At 36.7% G+C, this 21545-nt stretch overlaps 1 long non-coding RNA gene across 2 annotated transcripts in view; it reads right to left on the bottom strand.

Moving 5' to 3' along the window:
• LOC129010401 (uncharacterized) overlaps nt 1-21545 on the bottom strand; it is a 190286-nt gene that overhangs the window by 118003 nt on the left and 50738 nt on the right. For both annotated transcript variants that reach the window (XR_010122652.1, XR_008492990.1), the window contains one exon: nt 2531-2726. This is a non-coding gene — a long non-coding RNA (uncharacterized LOC129010401). The remainder of the gene's footprint in view (nt 1-2530; nt 2727-21545) is intronic.

Raw genomic sequence — 21545 nt, 5'->3', positions numbered from 1 at the left:
GGGAACTTATTGACACATAATACAAGTCAAAGTGCAATATGAGACATGTTACGCATGTGGCTTCACATGCAGATAAGGCATTAGTATGAAAATAAGTACACCTTAAAATAGGTAGCAAATTATAAAATGAGGTTGCTTTTATAATTTATTATATTGAGCTTGTAGCATTATGGTAAATATTAGACCTGAACAACCAAGGAAAGCACTGATAGAGGGGGGGGGGGGGCTTCAAATAGAAAGACTTCTTAGAAATTTTAAACCTTGCTCTTTATATCGAGGCTTTCCTAGAACTTTAAGAATGTTTTTAAGCTTACCTTCGTTATGCAAAATGATTTTCACGTATATCTGAATCTACTGAAAAGAAGTAAAAACCAATGTCACAATGTCATTAACAGTTATTTCAGAAATATATTTATTGGTTCCTAGTAGTCTGTGAAGAACAAAGCAGATCAAACTAGCAAGTTATTAAATTGCTACAGTTACTACAGATACTATCCATTTCAGTAGCTAAGAGGCATGTAGATATACTAAACAATGTGAAGGAGGTATTTTATGCCCAGTGGAATGAATTCTAGGAAATTGAGCTCAAGAAAACCAAATTAACATCTGAGTTCTACTACCAAGGATGAGACCTTTCCTCTCCCTGCACTTCAGTTTGGACATCTACAACATAAGGGACACGGCTGTGCAAGACCTTTCCAAGCCTTGTAATATTATCATTCCACAGAAAGGGCAGCAGCAGCAGCACTACTCCAGCATGAAAGGATTCAATGACAATAACCAATGTAACAGTAATTATCACGTAATTATAATGCAAACCTCTTCACAGTTAACCAAATGAGCAGTATACACAGACGTCCTTTTACCCCTCTCTTAAAGTATGATCAGTGGCAGGTGTAGCTAAATATTCACAGCATAAAAATCTGTATCATGTTTTTATACTTAGTGACCAGCAAATTATTGGATGGCATTACTACCTAGCCCAATCATTACTTTATGACCCTCTAGGAATATTTTTTTCTTTCTTTCTAAGTCTGCTTGCTAGGGAGAGGAATTTTTTTTTAACAAAACCCAGGAATGGAACTCTGAAGACAAAAATTACATTAAATTAAAAGTTGATTGCAAAATCATAAGATCACATCATTTGCTTTCCTCACCCTTTTTGTTTCATTTCGGGTTCTGCCTCCTTTGTGAAGCCTTTTCTGATGTTCCCAAGTCAGAAGTGAGATCTCTCCCCCTCCACCCCCACACCTCTCTTCTGTAGTTCTACCTTCTTCAAGGACCTTATCCTAACTTCAAAGCACATAGCTCTCTCTCTCTCTCTTTTTTGGTAGCAGTGGGTAAATACTTGTCCTAATGTCTCCTACTAGATTTTAAGCTCTTTCTGAGGATAATTTTTTTCTTTTATTATCCACATATTGCTCATAATACATAGTATCTTAACAGTATTATGTTACTTGTTGACTTGAATCAATGATAATTTAATTAATTAGCTCCATATTATTTTACTTCCTATAACAGTATTTATATGATTGAGGCTGATATCAAGCCACCCTGATAGGTCTAAGTGCATGATTATACAGGAGCCTACAATAAAACCATAGTTTTTTGTTTTTTTTTTTTATTCTCATGGAACATCTGGACAACATAAGCTGTGGGTTTGAAGTCATGGGAACCATGAAAACACTTGTGCCGATTCACAAAGATGATCCCATGATGGACCTCTCAAAAAGAGTTTATATTCCTAGTACTCCTTACAGATTGTCCCCTTGCAGAAGCACAGGAATAGCAGGTTCTATATAGCTCTACCAGGTTGGAAAAGTGCATATGCCCTAATCTGCTGCCCTCACAAAAACGGTTTTGTCTATCCTGAATTTTAGGGTCTACTCTTTTTAGGCCTCTCTGCCCTATGATATCTGGATAAGCAGGGACCTTGGAGGCACTATTCTCATGAAGAATAGCCCCCAAAAGACCTCAAAGACTACAGGTAGCTTAAAGATAAAATCAGGGCCACTAGTTTCTAATCATAACACCACTTATAGGAATGTGTTATCCTTACATAAGTCAGCACAAGTCAAAGTCATAAAGCATTTTAAGTCATTAAAATTATACTTTGCCTTTAGCTATAGTGTTGGACAAAACTGGATTAAGATATTTTGCATAAATAACTCTAATAAAGTCATTGATTTAAAATATCCAATTTTTGTTTTGCAGATAAAAGCATATAATGAGCCAATAAGAACAAAATAACATTTACTATCAAATATAAAATATCATGTTCAAAAATGCTTGCAAAACTCTATGGCTTTACATAAATAATAACTCACCCTGCAGAATGTTGTATGTGTTTTGCACTTAAAGAGTTAATCTATGGTTTTATAAAATCTCTTTTAATCTGCTTCAGTTATATTTTAAGTATCACTTTCAACAAGTCAAATAAAAACAAACTCTGACAAACTTGTCTGCCACACTTTGCCCAAAAATTAAGCCAGTAAAAGTTTTCAGATTGTTTAAAAACTATTCAACCTACTGTGCATATTTCCTGAGTTGTGAGTTGACAAAATGCTAGGAAGGTTAGTGCCATATGGTCCATGTACTAATGGAGTTAAAATACAGATAAAACGAAAGTCCTTTGCCATGTATTTGTTGCCAAGTAGCTTGATGAATCTATATTCTATTGTTCAACTTGATCACATTGGGGGCCATGCTTCTTACTTCTTTTGAATCTTAAAAGCAAAATGAAGTTATCGATAAAGGTTAGATAATGTTGGTTAAATGAAAGAATGTAATATAGCTCAGAAAATAGAAAGAAAATCTAATTAAGACTAAGCCACAAAATATTTGTAAATATTGAGAAATGTCTCTGATACATAACTCTATCTATACCTATATAAATTCTCTTAACCTTCAAAATTCAGCTCAAGCTTACATCTTCTACACATCCCTCCTGACTTCCTCTCTCCAAATTCCTACAACACATAAACTCTAGAAACTATACAACTTAGAAAAATTAGACAGGTGTGATATTAATTGTTCTTCCTTGCTCTGTCTTGTCCTGTCTCCACCTCCAACAGAGATTGTAACTCTCTTGAAGGGAAGCAGTGGTTCTTCTGTGTGTCCTCCAAAGTGACTAGTAGTGTACTCAGCACAGAGTGGGTATTCAATTGAATTCAACAAATTACAAAGATGATGTATAACTTAACATTCCTGAGGAGAGCTCTCATTTTGTTAAAATGCACTCCCTATTATCTCAGCTATTGATATTTTCAATATTGAAAAAGCATATGCTCAAGGGATACCTATATATTTGCAGTAGATACTAGTAGAATATTCACGTGACTTTAATGACTACCTAAGGTCTATGCCACCTAAGATGCATCATGACACAAATATAAGGGGTGGGAGAGAGATATAATTATAAGCTCCAGGTGTTTAGATGCATTTTCTTGTGTGCAGCTGCTATTATCTCTACTTATCATTGACGTGTCATTTTACATTCTGGCAGCAATGATTATTCCTAATTATATATGGGAAAATAAATTGTAATATGTATTTAATACAAACACTCTGTCATTTGGGTAGTCATGTCAAATGGTTAATCATGTTTAAAACTAACAGGAACAGATTAGGGAGCAAAAATATGCTATGAAAAGACAGCCCTCTTTTTCCATAATCTTGATTTAAAATTTAATCTAAAGGTCAGAAAAATGGTTTCAAGACACACATTAATATTTTTACCAAAGAACAGTTTCTCCTTGGAACACAAAGAATTCTTTTGAATCAGAATATCTCTGCAAATAAGAGTCTCTTCCTTGTGAGACTCATCTCTCATGTTCAACCTCTTACTTCTGCCCCATGGTAGGACAAGGCAAAAAAAATCCATCATTTCAGCTACAACTCAGCCATTTTCTAACTGACAAGATGTTAGGGAGATTCAGTTCAAAAAAGAAGCTTAGTTTAGTATTTTGTCCCAAATTTCTTTTATAAGTATGATTATTCTGGTTTCTCCCATGCATAACTCTGCTTTGCAAATAAAAACTATTCCATCAGACAAGTCCAATGTAATTAAATAGATTTTAAAAACAAACAAACCTGGATTCTGCAGTCAACCTGATAGAATTATTTACCCTGGGTGATTGGACATGTGGCTATTTACAAAACAGGCTTAGATAATATTGTTTCTTAGCTAAATGCCATCACTGTTAATAAATTTAGAAAAAAATCAAAGAGAATACAAAAGCAACAATCATATCTATGAGCCCTCAAAATATTTCTAGACTTGTACACATCTACTTGTGGTCACATGGCAGCTATTTATTTACAAAAGCATATTTCTTTTGTAAGAAAATATTACGGTTTCCTCCAATTATTGCAACATTTCTTTATGAAATAAGATTTCCAGCTGGTAAAATTCAGGGAAGAATTGCCATTCTTAAGAATCTCTCAGTGACTCTTGTGTCAATTGCAGAGGTCATTCACACCTCTCCAATACTTTCAACATCGTGAAAGTCAAGTATTTAACATTATGAGACTCTGTATTGGAAAATAATGGAAATCCATAGCCACCCCATCTAACTGGAAGCTACTATATATATGTTAACCTATACTTGCCATGGATTGGTGCCTCTCCACACCCTTCTTGGAGAACACCAAAGAAATATTTAAGGGTAAGTAAATTTTCTAGGATTTCAGGAGAGTGAATGTGCAGACAGGCTAATCTGGGAAGAACAAGTGAAGGAAACCCTGGTGTAGGCTAGGAGAAAGCAGCCAGGATGGGGGGAGAATGACCACAAGTTGTGCTAGAAAGAGGGAAATGATAACAACTGTCTCCAGAGTCTGTTCACAAGGCAGCATTTCTCCAAGGTGTAGAAGACATTTTGCATCCCAAGAACAACCGAGAAGCAAATAGAGGATGATGTTCTAGCGATATGAACTCAAGATCCTGAGGCTTTAGGGTCCTGTTAGTCCCCATGACCACTCACCTATTATTAATAAGCCACAAGTGGAGGAACAGGGACTACATTCTTCATTTCTATAAGTTGACACAGCTATTCATCTTCAGTGAGAAGGAGGTCATAAGAAAACCTGGTTTTATGAGCAAGAAGAGTCTAGAAATAAACACTCCCAATTTGCCATTAGCCATTATGAATAAGGCAGCAAAATTAATTTATTTTAATGTTATACCCAAGAGGCAAATGTTTTTCTTTCTATTAGATTACAAAAATGCTGAATGTCCCCTGAGGACAGAAGTCCTTTTTTAGACTTTAAGAACAGACAACCCAATTTTCTCTGAGTTTGTTTTTTCCCCTTTGAGAATGCACTTAATTTGTTAATGCAGGAGTGCATTTGTCACCAATAAAATTCATCTTCACTCTACAAACAGATGCCTGAAATTAGTCCTTATAGAGGGAAAGCTAGGGGGAGTGTACTTGGTTGCATGTTATGAAAACATAATTCAATGATTTAATTTGTAATAATATTTTTTATATCTAACAATTGCATGAACAACACTAAAAAGATCCTGAAAGATCATGATTTTATTCATTTCTACCAAGCACTGGCTTTTATAATTATAGATCAAAAAATCAAATTCTGTTTTTTAATAGGGGCTTCACTGCTGTTAAGTGGGGCCAAAAGCTGTCAGGGTATATTGCTTTCAACATTGTTATTTATCAAAAAGAGTAAAATTGTGACTATTTGCAAGACACTATGTTAAATGTTTTAAAAGGAAGAAAAAAAATGGATGGAACATGACTGCTGCCCTCAAGTTATGCACAACCTAATAGGGACACCCACGTTGACATAAATAACTGCCTACAAGATAGTATAGGGAAGTGTCATGAGTGAGTTTGGTCAGAATGTTTTTGGCTGCAAATAACAGAAACTCAAATTAAACTAGCTTAATGATAAAGAAATTTAGTAAAATGCAAAAGAGGAATTACAGAGTTGGGGTAGCTGCAGGGACTCAATCATGTCCTCAGGTACCCATTCCTCCCATCTCTCCAAGCTGCCCATCAGAGCATTGTTTCATCCTATGGCTGGTTACCTGGTCCTGAAATGGCTGCCAGCAGCAATCAGAGCAACATGCTTCTCTGTTCACATCCAGCAGGAGAGAAAGGCTGAGTTCTTTTTCCCAAGTCCCCTTTCTCGTATGGCACAGGCCCACACTGAGCTCATGCCTGACAAGGTGGGTGAGATTAACCTTGATTGATTTAGACAGATCCAAAGGGTGGGATGGAGGTTGGAGAGCCAGACACAACGTCCATCAAAATGTGGGAAAGAAAACCCTGAAGCAGATCCTGTAATTGCCCAAACTGGGTAGCTTCTTTGGGAGTTGGTGAGTGATCCTGAGGTTCAGAACTGCCAGCAATGGTAGACAATAGGCAACACCTAGTATGGGAAAAATGTTTTTAGAGCCTCTGAGAGATGATTCATTGTGCCTTCATGACATTTCTAAATTTGGATAAGAGGAATACCTCAGTATTCTCCCTTCCTCCTGAAGTCAGATAATCATTCTAAAGTGGTTGCCAAGCATTTTTCCAGCTGATATTTCTAGCTCCTTCCAAAACAGTCTGTCACTAAACTCACCCACTCTACATAGGAGGAGAAGAAGGAGGAGAAGTTGCAGTGATATTACTTTATATAGAGACATGAATTCTTCAGTTTTGTCAGCTTTTGAAGGGTAATAAAGTGCTTTCAATCTTCTTATGCCTCTTGTTTGTGGGCATCCTGCCCCATTCTGAGTCCACACCTGGTTCTTCACACTAATTGCAAGACTACTTTTCTCTTTTAAAAATGTTTAATGTTTACAATATGCCATGTCCTGTTATAAGCTCATTACAGTTGTTATAAACTCATTGCATGGAAATGTTCATTTAATTTTTATAACAATTCCCAAAATAAGAATTATTACTATCCCCACTTTACATGTTAGAAAAACTGCACCACAGAGAGACTGAATACCCCGAGTTCACACAGCAGTCAGTGGCAAAGCTGGGATTTGAACCCGACTAATAAAGGTTCCGAGTCTGAATTCTTATCCAAAATACCACAGTTGCATCTGCGGCCAGTGGATGAGGAGTACAGCAGGACACAAGAAATCTAAAAAGGGTCATGCAAGGGAATTTGAACATTTTCCTAAGAACAGTAGGTATAACCTGAAAGGTAATCAGAAAACTTAGGTAATCAATATTCAAATGAGTCAACAAAGAAGAAGAGGATCTTGTTTCTGAGAAAAGTTGAAGAAGAAAAGGAACGAACATTTATTAAGCATCTACTGTGCAGAGTACAGGTACTTGATGCTTTGGGCATGTGATGTCATATAGTAAGAACTTTCTAGGGCTTGGCTTTCCCTGTTATACAGCTCAGAGAAGCTAAGGTTTCCTGCTTATGGTCTCAGGGCAGACCTGGTATTTGAACCTATACCTGATTCCAAAACCCATATATATATATATATTTTGTTCCACTGTCTACTATAAAGATTCCAGAGCTCCTCCAAGTCAAAGGCCAAAAAGGAGAAACAATAGCTACTTACAAATCTTCATTTATCCTGTGAAATAATATTTCCTTTAATATTAATAACTGTGCGTGACAGAACTAAGTATCACTCTAAGAAATTTCTCTTCTCTCAGATCTTTTAACTAAAGACACCAGGGAATAACAACCCAAATATATGAGCAAAAGCTATTAGGAAGGAATACACACACACACACACAAACAACATCTGATATCCAGCCAGGATAGACAGGAGAGAGTATAAAGTTTCCTGGAGCTTCATTAAGTTGCTCAGCGCATCACTTTTTTTCCATATTCATAAAGTACGCCAATCCTAAAGGATATGATGTCCATTTCTGCTTCTGACAGGGTGACCTTGCAGACTGAGGCCTCCAGCAGAGGAGCAAGCTTCAGGAGAAAAATCCTCATTATTTGGTAAGGCTAAGACTTTGTGTGTTAGGCTCACATGAATAACTTATGGCTGTGCAGCCTCATGAACAGAGGCCTGGACACGGCTGACATGACAGCATCATACACCGAATCCTGGTCCACTCTCCTGGGAGAAAATGGAATATTTGCTCATTTCACATTTCACCAAGACAGACTCTTCAACTATTTATAAGTTGAACAGAAATTTCCACTACTTCAGCTGACACAACTGGCTCTACCTAGTAACTGATAAAAGAGATCCAACCAGAGCCTTTAGAAAGCTGGCTTTGGCAAAAGCCAGTAGTGGCAGGGAAAGAGACAAGGTCTGCACCAAGGGACATCCTCCTCCGGTAGGTGCTGCTCTCTTCCTCCTCATTCACTCTTCACCACCATCACCACAACTAAGACCCTACATTTACAGCTTGTCTAGAATAGGTTTCGCTAATAACTTGGCAAACATACCTGTAGATAGATGCCTGTCTCTTACTAATACTTATTAAGGACTCACTGAAATTGACATTGATTAATATCACAGTGTCCTTATTCTGAAATAAAGGCTATCCCTCTAATTCAGTCCTATTCAATTCAAAACAGATGCATTGAGGACCTTCCATGTACTGGTTCTGGCAATTTAAAGATTAATAAAGTTAAGTCCTTGCCCTCCAAATGCTTAAAACTTGGAGAAGAGTAGACACATAAAGAGAAAATATTGACTAGGATAATTGCTCTGCCACAGGAAAGCCCAGGGGCTACTAGCCCAGGAGCTACTAGCAAGCAGAGGAGGGCACTTAACTCAGGCTGGAGAATTATTTTATTGATAACACATGCAGACCCAATGCTGAATACATTTCTCATTTTACTTAATTCTCACAACAATTCTCCCCATGAGGCTACTTCTTCTTAGCCTAATTTTTTAGGTAAGGAGACCCGGTTCAGAGAGATTAAGTGATTTGCTCAATCTGACACAGCAAGTGGCAGATACAAGAGTCAAACAGTCCAGTCTAACCACAAAGCCAGTCACTTGCTTACAACAGTGTATTGCCTCTCAATGGCAATTTGCAAAGTTTAATGTTCATGGCTATGTTTATTTATTATTCAAAAAATATTTGCTAATTGGCTACTATGTTCATGGGATACAAGGCAAGGGTAACAACTGTACTGGGGTGGTCCTGAACTTCTGGTGCTTGCCTTTCAAGATCATCAAAAACAAAGAGTTTGAAGGAGATACATCAGTCAGTTATTCTGGAAATACTTATAAATATTATAGTGCAGTGTTATGGGCCAGAACATGCTTGATTCTGAGACTATGAATTGGTTTTAAAAAAAAAAGTCTGTGTCCTCATGGAATTTGTAGTCTAGAAAAATATGCAAATAAATACACATTGCACTGAAGGTGGTAAGGGCTTTAAAGAAAAATAAAATAAAGTATTAGAAATCATGGATGAGGGACTGAGGGTAGAACTTGGCGTTTTGAATTGAAAGCTCCTCTGAGAATCCAAGGAAAAACCTGAATAAGGAGAAGAAATCATTATTTATTATTAGGGGATAATCTATGTGAAGAATATGCATAGCCAGGCAGAAGCAACAGCAAGTGCAACAGCTCCAAGGCAGGAACTCATTTAGAGTTTACCAAGAATGGTAAGAGGCCAGATTACAGTGAGAGAGGTTGAAAGCAATACAAGACGGGTGGAAAATCAAAGGCTAAATCATCCAGGACCTTGTTGGCTATGTAAGGGGTTCCATTTTCTTGTCAAGGCAAAGGCAAACCTCTGGAGAACTTTGAATAGGGGGAGTGACATGTTCTGATTAACTTTTTAACTTCACTCTGGTTGCCATATGGAGAGCCGATTATGGGGGCACATGAGTAGAAGACCAATTAGAAGTCTATTATACAAGCCTAAATTTAAGATGATGGTGGGTTAAACTAAAGAGGAAATGCAGAGGTTGTCAGATGGGGATCTATTTTTCATAGTAGTGCTGACAGACTAGATTAGATGTGGGCTGTGAGGAAAAGACAGAGGAGCAAATGCACTTGAATTCCTGGAACAGTGCCTATACAGAGTTTATACTCAACATGTGGAAATTCCATTCCTTTCTCTTGAAACTCAACATGGTTTACTTGGGGAAAATAAGTCACACACATAACTAGGCACAGGGTCTATGAGAGTGGCCATAACATAAGTCAAACTTCAGGGCTACAACACAGCCATGAGAAAGCAGACTAGAATCTACCTCAATTGCTTTATATCAAACTAGTAAGTATCCTCTATTTGCTCTCAAATAAATGAAGTGGAAGAATTCCTAAAAGAATTCTGGTTATACCAAGTGTGAAGGAACTCCTATTCTTGGTGGAAGTGCCTGTTGCTTATTATAGGTAGAAGTTTTACAATAGATAAAATTGTAAAACTCATATTGCTTTCTAAGATAAGTCTTCACAGAATTCCCTGAGACTAGGACAGATCTTCTTATTAGAGCCTTTCAATACTCCTGTATCTTTCCATCATGGCTCTTTTCAGTTTGAAATTTCACATGTAGTTATGTAATATTTGATTAATATCTGTTCCTCCCTCACCTGCCGTCCCATTCTTCCTAACCTTGAAACAGTTTGCCTAGGAAAAAAAGCATATAGGCATTCAAAACTTTTTGTTGGAAAACTGAAAAATGTGTTTAAAATATATTTTATTCACAAAGAGAGCAAATGACCTATGAAGAAAAAATGGAATGACATTTCATAAAGGATAGACATTTAATTCCATTTTTAAAATTCTATTTATAATCACTAGTTATCTTCACAGCAATACATAGGATTCACTTCAAAAGAACCAAAACTGGCATGGGGAAATTACTTCTAAAGAGCCATCTTGAATTTTAGGCCATAATAAAAGTTTGTTTTCTGACCTGACGCAGTGGCTTACACTTGTAATCCTAGCACTTTGGAAGGCCGAGGCAGGTGGATCACCTGAGGTCAGGAATTTGAGAACAGCCTGGCCAACATAGTGAAACCCCATCTCTACTAAAAATACAAAAGATTCGCCAGGCATGGTGGCACACACCTGTAATTCCAGATTGGGAGGCTGAGGCAAGAGAATCACTTGAACCCAGGAAGCAGAGGTTGCAGTTAGCTGGGATGGCATCACTGCACGCCAGCCTGGGCGACAGAGCAAGACTGTCTCAACAACAACAACAACAACAAAAAGTATGAGATGCATTTAGAATTCACTGGGTATCATCTGGCCTATATAGCCAGATGACATGTGCCTCACCTGGATTACAGTAGTCACCTCCTAACTGTTGTCCTTGCTTCAACCTTACCCTCTTGCTGACTATTTTCAACAGAGTGGCCAGGCTGATACTTTTGGACTAGAAGCCACTTCGCTGCATCTCTCCCCATCTCACTCAGAATAAATGTCAACATCTTTATAATGGTCTCCAATGCCTTTATCATTTAGGGCCCTGGAAAAAAAAAATAGGTGACACAATTAAATTGGTCATCAAGGAAAGTTTAAGCCTTAGTCCATTCAGGCTGCTGTAACAAATTACCATAGACAGGATATCCTATAAACAATATAAACTCATTTCTTATAGTTCTGGAGCCTAGGGGGCCAGGAAATCCAAGATCAAGGAGCCAGCAGATTCTGTGTCTGGTGAGGACTCACCCACTGCTTCATAGATGTTGCCTTCTCGTGGCATCCTCACATGGTGAAGGGGAAAACGAGCTTTCTGAGACATCTTTCATAAGGGCAAACTAATCCCATTCATGACAGCTTCACCCTCATGACCTAATCAGCTCCCGAAGTCTCCACCTCTTAATATTTTTGTGTTGGGGATTATGTTTCAACCTATGCACTTTAGGGGGACGAAAACATTCAAACCCTAACAGAGAACATTTACAAAGGTGAGGGTGAGCATTTTAAAAATCATATATACATGGTATGCTACTCTGAGGCTAGCAACAGTGTGAAGCTTTTATAAATGGCAAAGAGAAATGAATGGATCTGGGGAAGCAAATGAAAAACGTTCAGCATAAAGCCCTATGCGATCTGCCCTCGCCTCTTCTGTGTTCCTTCCGCTGCCGTCACCCTAGCGCCTTGATATATCTTGACACACTCCAGGCACTGTACAACGTGGGAATCTTTACATTTGCTGTTCCCTCTGCTTAGAACACTTTTTCTCTAAATATCCACATAGCACACTAACTTACTTACTTCAAGCTCAAATATCACCTTCTCAATGCAACCTACTTGAAAAGCCTATTTAAAATCATAAAACTTCTCCTCTAACATCCCAATCCCCTTAACCCTCTTCTTTCTACCTTTTCCCCATTTCATTTATCACACACTGTTACATGTATATATAATTTTATACTATATTATTTAATTTTTATTACACCTATTGTCAATTGTCAGCATCCCCTTCTCCCTCCATAAAATATAAGATCCAAAGAAGTGTGTTTTTTTTTAATTGATACAGTCTAAGTGCCTAGAATTAGGGCAGAATGCATAAACAAATAGAGGAAAATAATCATTTTATGTGCAGTGTTCAAATGTTCTCATGTGGAATCTTGTTTATAAACACCAGTAGAAATAGATATATTAAAACCTAACAGTGCTGCTTCCCACCCCATTTTCAAAAGGTCGATTAAGTCCGACCAAATGTTGAATGAATTTCTATCCCACCAAAAGTAGTTTATCGTAAAACCGTACCTGAATGGAAGCTCTTCTTTTACATTTCATTAAACTACCTCCAAATGACAGTGAGCCAAAGACTATGTTCCCTTGAATCTGAGCTCTTTCCTCATAGATGTAATGAACATCTGAAACATTTGCTATACTCTATGAAACCTCTAAGAATCCTCAGGAAGGAATACAACAAAGTTCCTATCAGGAGGTACTTAATTGTGCTGAAGGACAAATAAAATCACATAGTGTGTATTGTATATCTTGGTAATGTCTCAAAGAAAGTCATGGACTTGTACAGTTGGAAGAACTTGAAGAGCTCTCGCTTTACAGGCAAGGAAACTGAAGTCTCAAGAAGTCCAGGCGTTTGGTCATAGTCACACCACACAGCAAGCAAGTGGCCTGCATGAAACATAGAAGCCAGGTCCCCACCTGGGTCCAGCCTAGACCAGGACTCTCTGGCCATATGGGGAAGTAAAATTTTAAAAACTGAGAGACCAAAGACCTTTGAAATGATTCTATTTATGCATGTTTTCAATCTATATTTAACTAGAATGGAAAGACTTGGAACCAAAATAAAATGTTTATCCACATAAATATATGAGAAAGGTATATTACACCAAACATACATGATTAAACAATGATTGTTCTAAAAATTCCTTTATATGGACAAATATGTGTCTAATAGATTTATGAGGGTAATAAAACTGGGTACTGAAGAACTACAGTGAGGAAAAGTACTTTCCAATCAGGCTTCCCACGAATTTAAACAAGGATAGAAGTAGATAATGATCTCATCTTCCCCATCAGATCTTCCCCCACAAAGCGGGGAACTCTGGAGCTTATGCAGATGTACAAATCCTCTAGAGTTCTAAAATGAAGGCATATTTTTATAGTGTCGTCGGTAGCCATAAAAGCTTTGCCAACAGTATTTATGTGCATCATGATAACATGTTTAAATGTTAGTTCAGCCTCCAATAGGAAAGTATAAGTATGTAGTGTTTAAAAGCAGAGAATTGGTCTTTTTTAAATATCTAATTTCTTTTCAAGGCAAAGGAAAAGCCTCTCTAAAATTTAGAGACAATGTCACAATATTATATTTGAAGTCACCCACAGTGACAAAGGGAAGACCTACCTAAGGAACTGTGGACCTCATAATAGGAAGGAACTTCCTTTAAACTCCCCATTAAAGGAATATTTTTAAAGTCTGTTAGGTATATCCTTGAAAAAGAAAGTCTCTTCAGATGTCTAGTTTTTGTACCCTTCAGGCTATTGTGCCATTCAGCTCCTTTTATCAAATTCACAGGGGTCATGGCTTCTGAGAGGTGATGTTGTTAGATAAAGGGCCACTTCTGTAGCTCTTTGCCTTCATATGTTTCCACCTCAGGCAGTTCTTTTACAAGCCCACTCCTTGGATAAAAATCTATAGAATCAACCCAGAAAATACAAGGTGGCTTGAAATTGGACGTTTTCTTCCTTTCTTTCTTCTGATATAAACCAGTGAATTACTTTATATGTATGTGAACCTCAAGAACTATGGCTGTGCTCATTAAAGTTAGACAATTTCATCTTAGTAAGTTGCTAGGTAGGCAAGGAAGTCATGAGGAGAAGAATAGGTGTCTTTGGCATGAGTGCATAGAATTCAGGCAAGTCCAAATTTCACTTGATTTGGTGTGAATAGGAGGAGAAAGTATAAGATCAAATATTGGTCCAGAGAAATTGGAATATTTTTCTGCATTTAGAAAATTATCCCATAGGCTCATTCTAACATGGTAAAAGAAGACATAGATCTCAATATTTGATTGTGCATTGACCCTTATAAAATAAATGTGTTGATTTTGCAGATACTTTTCAGATTCATTTTTCTGTCACTTTGATTTGTATCGTTATGATGCCTAAGTTTTTAGAGTATGTGCCATCAATGCCTTCAATTCAGAATGCTTTAAGCTGTTAGGAAAAACTTTGAGCCATTCTTCCAAAAAAGGTTTTATTAGACACATACAATATTTTGGTAAACATTTATAGAAAGAAGCACCACAGAAAGTAAGGAGCAGTACTACTGAACCAAAGGAAAGAGAAATGTTGTTAATTCATGGAAACAGTAAATGCAGTCCACTAGTAAACTACAATTAAAATATATGTCCCATGCAGACAAAAAAGGTGTCTGTATTATTTATCATTGTGTTTCTAATGCCTAGCATAATGTTTGGCGCATTATAGTGGCTCAATAAATAATGCTTTAAAAGGAAGTTAATAGTACAATGGATGAATGAACAGTCTTTCCAATCCAAACGTAATATCCCCAGAAAATCGAAGACCAATTCATCAGAAGGCATTTCTAGCTAGATGAGAACCTCTTTAGGAGCAACACTTTCCCTTTGCTCTTAATATGCTTTCACCAAGCAGCCACATAGGCCATGATTAGTTTTCCTGAATTGTTACACTCAGGATAATAATTTGTAACTGATTATAAATTAAGAACTTGGCTTTCTGAAAGATTAGTCATATAATCTGTGTGGGCTGAAGGAACTAGCTTTCCTAGAGTTTCTTCAGAAAAACCTGACCATATAGGTTCTTACACCTAAGGATACTCCCATTTCAGACAGCAACATATGAGGCCTGGGGTAAACAGCCAGCCCACTGTGCACCACCACGTAAAAAGTATATTTTGCACCTTGTAGATAATACTTTCAGCAGGAAAAGTATGTCTTCCATGAGTTCCATGCCCTGATACATTTAGGGAACTTTGGGCACTTCTTATTTCTTTAAATTTTCACAGTATAAGGACTCAATAAATGTATGTATTTGATCATCAGTAAGATATGGTGAAACATGACTTTTATTGCATCACTACAATTTCTCCTCATAGTTAACATTGTCCAAGGGAAGAATAAAAGGAAGAGTCCATTTTATTCACAAATTATTGTTAAAACCCACTCTAATTCCACACATGCATGCATGCAAGTATTTGTTCCTTCTTTTAACTAGTATATATGATGTGTTTGTGGGCACTTGGTTAGTTTCTGTTCTGTTATTAAGCATACTGATGTGAAGAAGATGTTGGTTAATGACAGTTTACTTAATAAATTCTAGCTAACTGTATTAGTTTGCTAGGGCTGCCACAATAAAAATACCACAGGCTTGGTGGCTTAAACAACAGAAATGTATTTTCTCACAGTTCTTTAGACTAGAAGTCTAAGATCAAGGTGCTAACAGGGTTGGTTTCCTCTGTTCTTGGCTTGTAGATAGATGCCTTCTTGCTGCCTCTCCATATGGCCCTTTGGTGTACATGGATCTTTCCTGCATATCCAAATTTTGTTTTCTTATAAGGACACTAGTCTGATTGACTTAGGGCCTACCCTAGTGGTCTCATTTTAATTTACTTACCTCTTTAAAGGCTTTATCTCTAAACACAGTCACATTCTGAGGTACTGGGTTTTAGGGCTCCACTATATGAATTTGTGGGGGGCATATTTCAGCCCACAACACTAATTTAATGCTACATTAACCCAAGACAATGTAAAGTATTTATTGGAGATGCAGGCTTGAAGAAGTGACAGAGGTACAAAGTACAGTCATATCTGTATGAGTTAGGTAGAAGAGAGGATAGAAAATCATTAAGGTAGACAGTAGGATGAATGATTGGTGTTGGAGGAAAGTGACCAATAAAGGCCAAGCCATCTCAGCTTTAAAAATATCATGGTGATCCCTGGAGGAACACTGGATCACCAAATGTGGGTAGGTTTTCATCTTGGTCTTGCAGAAGCTAGAATATTTCCCAAGTAGAGGTGCACTTACCACAAAGCAAATGAAGTTCAGCTTCCACACCCCTCAAGGCTCATTCCAGGGCAGTTGATCTAATCTTAACAGTTTTGTGTTATTTTCCTTTAAGAGGGCTTTGGCTCCACAAAACCTGAATCTGTTCCTGATTGCAAGTATTTTCAGCCATTTTCAAAAAGAGAGGTTTGGGGCATTTCTTGGACTGAATGCTTAAAACTGGGTATTTACTTGAAACAAATAATAGCTCACATATTATATAAAATACAATGCTTGAGAAACAGTTTTTTGTTGAAAGAGCAGTTACTACAATCTGCATTCCTGTGAATGTGTATCTTCAACCAATTTTCAAACCACAGGTGCTCAGAAATGTCTAGGTTATTCATATACTTATCTCTTCTGTGTAATGTTCTCTCTCACACACACACACATATAATACACACATTTATTTTTATGTTTGCATTCAGATCTGGGCTGCTAATCTGTATAACTATTTTAAAAGTGAATTGTGTATGTTTAATAACTATAATAGAAAAATGTTCCTTAGCATGTTTCTAGTTTCCTTTCATGTGAAACCATCTTTCTCTCACTTCTTCTCCTACAAGTTAGGATTAACTCTTCTCTCTGAGTTTCCTAGGTGTGCACATATATAAGCCCAGCCAGTGTGATTTTTTTTAATTTTGACATTAGCCACAAAATGATTCTTTTACTTTATCTGAAACAAACAAGCAAACAAACAAAACCCATGTAAACATCTTAAATGATGCAAAATGCTATTGCAGAGTGAAATTTTCCAAAGGCATACTCATGATAATAATCAGTTTCATGCTTTTTCCCTTTAGATTGTCTGCATTTTATTTTTAAGTTTTACACATAGCTCTTCCTGAGAACAGCCTTGCAGTTGAAGACATAAAGGTGGCTCTTCGTTGGAAGCAAAAGAAGGAAGTGAGATGAGATTGGTGAAGCAAGACAGTTCAATTTGCCTAACAAAGCAAAATTCCCGAATTGAGTTACTCTTAACGCACTGTAATCAGCCATGTTTCTTAAATGCCTGGGTTATATCGAGCCCCACTCACACTATGGTAATTATCAGCTGCCACCACACAGAAGTGCTGCATTCCCCGCAACTTTTTTTTTTCTTTTTCAAAATGTCAGCTTGTAATCTGAAGGAAAATTACAAACCCTACTTTTTTAAGGAATGTTTAAAATAAACTTACAAAAGTACCAAGCCTTTTATAATTACTGTCCTGCTTAAAGGGAGAAATATCCCAGGTGTTATTTTATCTCTGCAGCATCTATTTCTAAAGGTTAGCCTCAGTGGAAGGAGCAAGAGTGCTTTATATAGCAGACCAATGACAGTGTTTGGAAGAAGCTGAAACTTCTTTGAAAGGCTTTGTGACTTTATTCTAGACAAACATAAGCTACCCTAAGGATTATCACCACTAGTGCTACTTTAATAAAATATTATTGTGTAGAAAAAATACTTGATCATCTTTTGCGTGATTCTAATGTAATGCATAGAGATTTACTCTCTCAAATTTAATAGGAACATAAAGCCCATATCAAGTGGAGTGTTTTATGTTAATGGCAATATTTCCAATTAAATTGCCCATATAAATCATTTTGACATGCCATCATTCTTTATTTTAACAACTGCTTTTACACTGTACACCTTAGAGCCCTTGTATCTTTCAGCTTGTAAAATAAAAATGAAGTATCAGTCAAAAACATAATGTGCAAAACTCTACTGAGAAAACTTTTTAGCATAACAAAATCCACATGAGTTCAAGGCACCCAAGGTTTACAAGAAGATTCTGCCCAGAATTCTAAGAAGCCTTTTAAATGATGAAAGCAAATCACTGAGAAATCCATAGACTCTCTTTTCTTCACACTTTTTAATGTAGGCCTAGGATAGACTGAGGGCTTAGACACAAAAGCTTCAGTTGTGATTGTGGCTCAGCAGCGAACAGTCTAGGTGATGTTGAGCAAATTTCTAGCCTCAGTTTCCAGAAATAAAGTTCCTTTAGTTCTCTTCCAACTCCAACTTTCTACAACAAGTCCCATAAAAGGCAAAGGAAAACTAGGTCCAACTTCAACTTTCTGCAAAAAGTCCCATAAGAGGTAAAGAAAAACTAGGTCACTTCATGAATTCAATGCAATTCAGAACACAATTTCCAGCAGTAGCTTCCTCTTATTCGTTATAAAAGATACACCACTGCTATGTTTGTCCTCTGTTTATATATCCCAAAAGGAGAAAGAAAGTGCAAGGCAGAGCTGGGTTTAGAGCCCATCTGCAATCCCTCATAGCTGTGTGACCTTGGATAATATAAATCTACAATTCCAGTTTCTTCACTTATAAAAACAGGATAATATTTTCTACTTTGTAAGGCTGTGATCATAATTATAGATGATATTTTTAATTCAACTTTCATGATGCCTGCAACCTAGTAATCACTTGGTACTAGTAGTAATTATATGTATATGTATACACATATAACTACACACATGCATTCATTCATATATAATACACATTCTACCAGCCTTGGAGAATATTGCCTCCAGCTCCAATCAGAGATAGAATAATTCTCAAGTCATTAAACCAAATTTGGAAATGTACATCACTGTGGGCCCATTTATAGTGATATGATCAGACTGCCAACCTAGAATAACAATGCAATGTTATAAATTCTTTGTTATCCTTTTCACTACCACTAGCAGGATCCCAGAATGAGTGTTTTCTGTCTGGTCAGAGTTTACCATCTCTAGCAGGTAGAATGGACCACAACTAGGGGGCCTAGTCTGCCATTCCACAGTCAGTCTGAATAACAGATATGCAGGTATGTATCTTTCTAGAACAAATCAGAACAGCACAAAGTCTAATACAGTTTTTGATGCATCTGCTCCAATTTCACTGCATGAACTCACCATTTCAGAATATTTAATCTAGCCAAATAATATAACTAAAGCATGCAAAATACCTTCATATCTCAAATACAAGCCCGACTTTAGATCTCCTACATTCTAAGGAAACTTCTCTTCACATTTGCAGCTTGTCAGCCTAAATTATTTAATTACTTTGCTCTTAAGTTTCTTTAATTCCCTGAATTCTCTTCAGAGCAGTCCATACTCACTGCTTTCAGTTCCTAAATATTCCTCAGTATTATAATTTGGTATCCCATACAGCTTTTCTAAAATTTCCCTTGTGATGATTAGCAATGATGCCTTATGGCCAAATCCAACAGACCTTAGCTGCTGCTCAGGCAGTCCCAGGATTTGAAATTGCTATCCCCTAGAATTCCTGTCCTTCTGTGGCTCCAGGACACCAGGAACTTTCTGCTTTCCCTTCTCCTTCTCAGTTCCTATTTTTCCCTTCCAACCCCAAATTTAGGGAATTTCCAAGACTCAGTCTTTGTCCTTCTTCTATGGTCCGTCAAAGCTAATTTTATATATCCCAACAGTTTTAACTATAAATCTGTGCAGGTGACTCACAAATGTAAATCTCCAGCTCTAATCACTCTTTGAGACTCTCCACCTGGGAGTCTCAACATCTCAACCTCAATGAGTTCAAAGATAATTCCTTATTCCCCTCATGAACCTACTCTTAACAATGTGTCCCCAGATTGTTTCAATATCATCACCTTCTCCAAGGTCTCCCATGCTAGAAGTCTCTGTGATCTTTTCACTTCTTTCAAATTAGTTATTCTACAACAATTCTACCTCCATAACATTTCTAATGTATGTTTCCATCTCTATCTTCTCACTGAAGATGCCCTAAATTATGATATACGTAATATGGATTTCAGAGACAACAGATCACCCAATTCTTGTCACTTTCCACTTCAGCTCCTCTGACAAATTAATCTTGGACTAAGCATCAGAAAACATATCTCTGGTCATTTTCATTTTCTTGTTCACTTTTGGTAGCACCCCATATCTTACAGATTAAAAGCTAATTATTAGAATAGCTGATTATTAAACAATTGTTTAGTAAGTGTTAGGTAATACATCAAACACTATACTATGCATCAATTATCTTACTAACTCTTAGATACATGTGATTTTTACAGTTATTTGTATGATTGTATTGATTAATACATATCTCTTCAATCGGACCATAAACTCCATGAGGTCAAGGACCTGAAATACAGGTACTGATTAAATAAATGAGTGAAGCCTTTTTTTAGTCATCACTACTGAAAGTATTCTTTTCTTTTTTCCCCTCTTAAATTATATAGCAATCTCTTATGTCCTTTAGCATATTGTATATTGTATATTGTATATTATGCCCATGTTAAATGTAGAGAATGACTGCAAATGAATTTTAGCAAGATGACTTCCATTCCTGCTAAGGAAATATACTAGAATATTTCAGGATTAATAATATATCTCATCTTCCTGACAGTAAGATTTCCCAGCCTCTATGATCTGTCTTACATATCTCTTAAAGTCCAGTCCCTTTTTAAAAAATCAAAATTAAATTAATAAGTGGGTGCTCTCCTCTTAGAACTTCCAAGGGAATTTGTTCAACCAACTTTTTTTTAATTCAGAACTTACTGAATAGAACAAAATACGTTATAAGAATACCACGGTGAGTAGTCAGACATGAATCTTGATTTCAAGGATTTGAGGATTAGTCAAGAAAATAAAGCACGTGTTTATGTGGCTGTAATTCCAAGGAAAAATATTTAGGTCGCATAAGAAATATACAGCTAAATTGTGATGGGAACTCAAGGTAAGAATCTATTGATTTCAGTTGAGAGGATCCCAAAAAGCTTCATAGATAATTTGTATTTCACATGGTTTATGAAAGATGAGTAGGATTTAGGTGTCCAGGGATGAGAATAATATGTATTCCAAGAGAAATAGCATTGAGAAAAATGTCGAAGTCTTAAAAATCATGGAATGTATACAAGAAACTTTAGGTGGTAGAATTTATTTGTAATGATTAATTACATTATGACTATAACATTCTTTTTGAAACATGTAAGTATATAATGCTCTAAAATAATTATTTATGCAGAGTCCATTGGGTTGTTGGGCTGTTATATTGGTAAAATGACATTTTTACTATGATAATACCACTTTCCAAATACTTGTCACTGACCATTGTTTTTGTTTTCAGCAAGTCTACCCTCTGTAACAGAATAAGGCCTAGAGATTTGGACATCT

This window comes from Pongo pygmaeus, chromosome 10 (genome assembly GCF_028885625.2).
Source record: "Pongo pygmaeus isolate AG05252 chromosome 10, NHGRI_mPonPyg2-v2.0_pri, whole genome shotgun sequence".
In the NCBI taxonomy this organism is placed as follows: Eukaryota; Metazoa; Chordata; class Mammalia; order Primates; family Hominidae; genus Pongo; species Pongo pygmaeus.
Note: the sequence above shows the minus strand (reverse complement) of the source record. Positions and strands in the feature narration are given on the sequence as shown.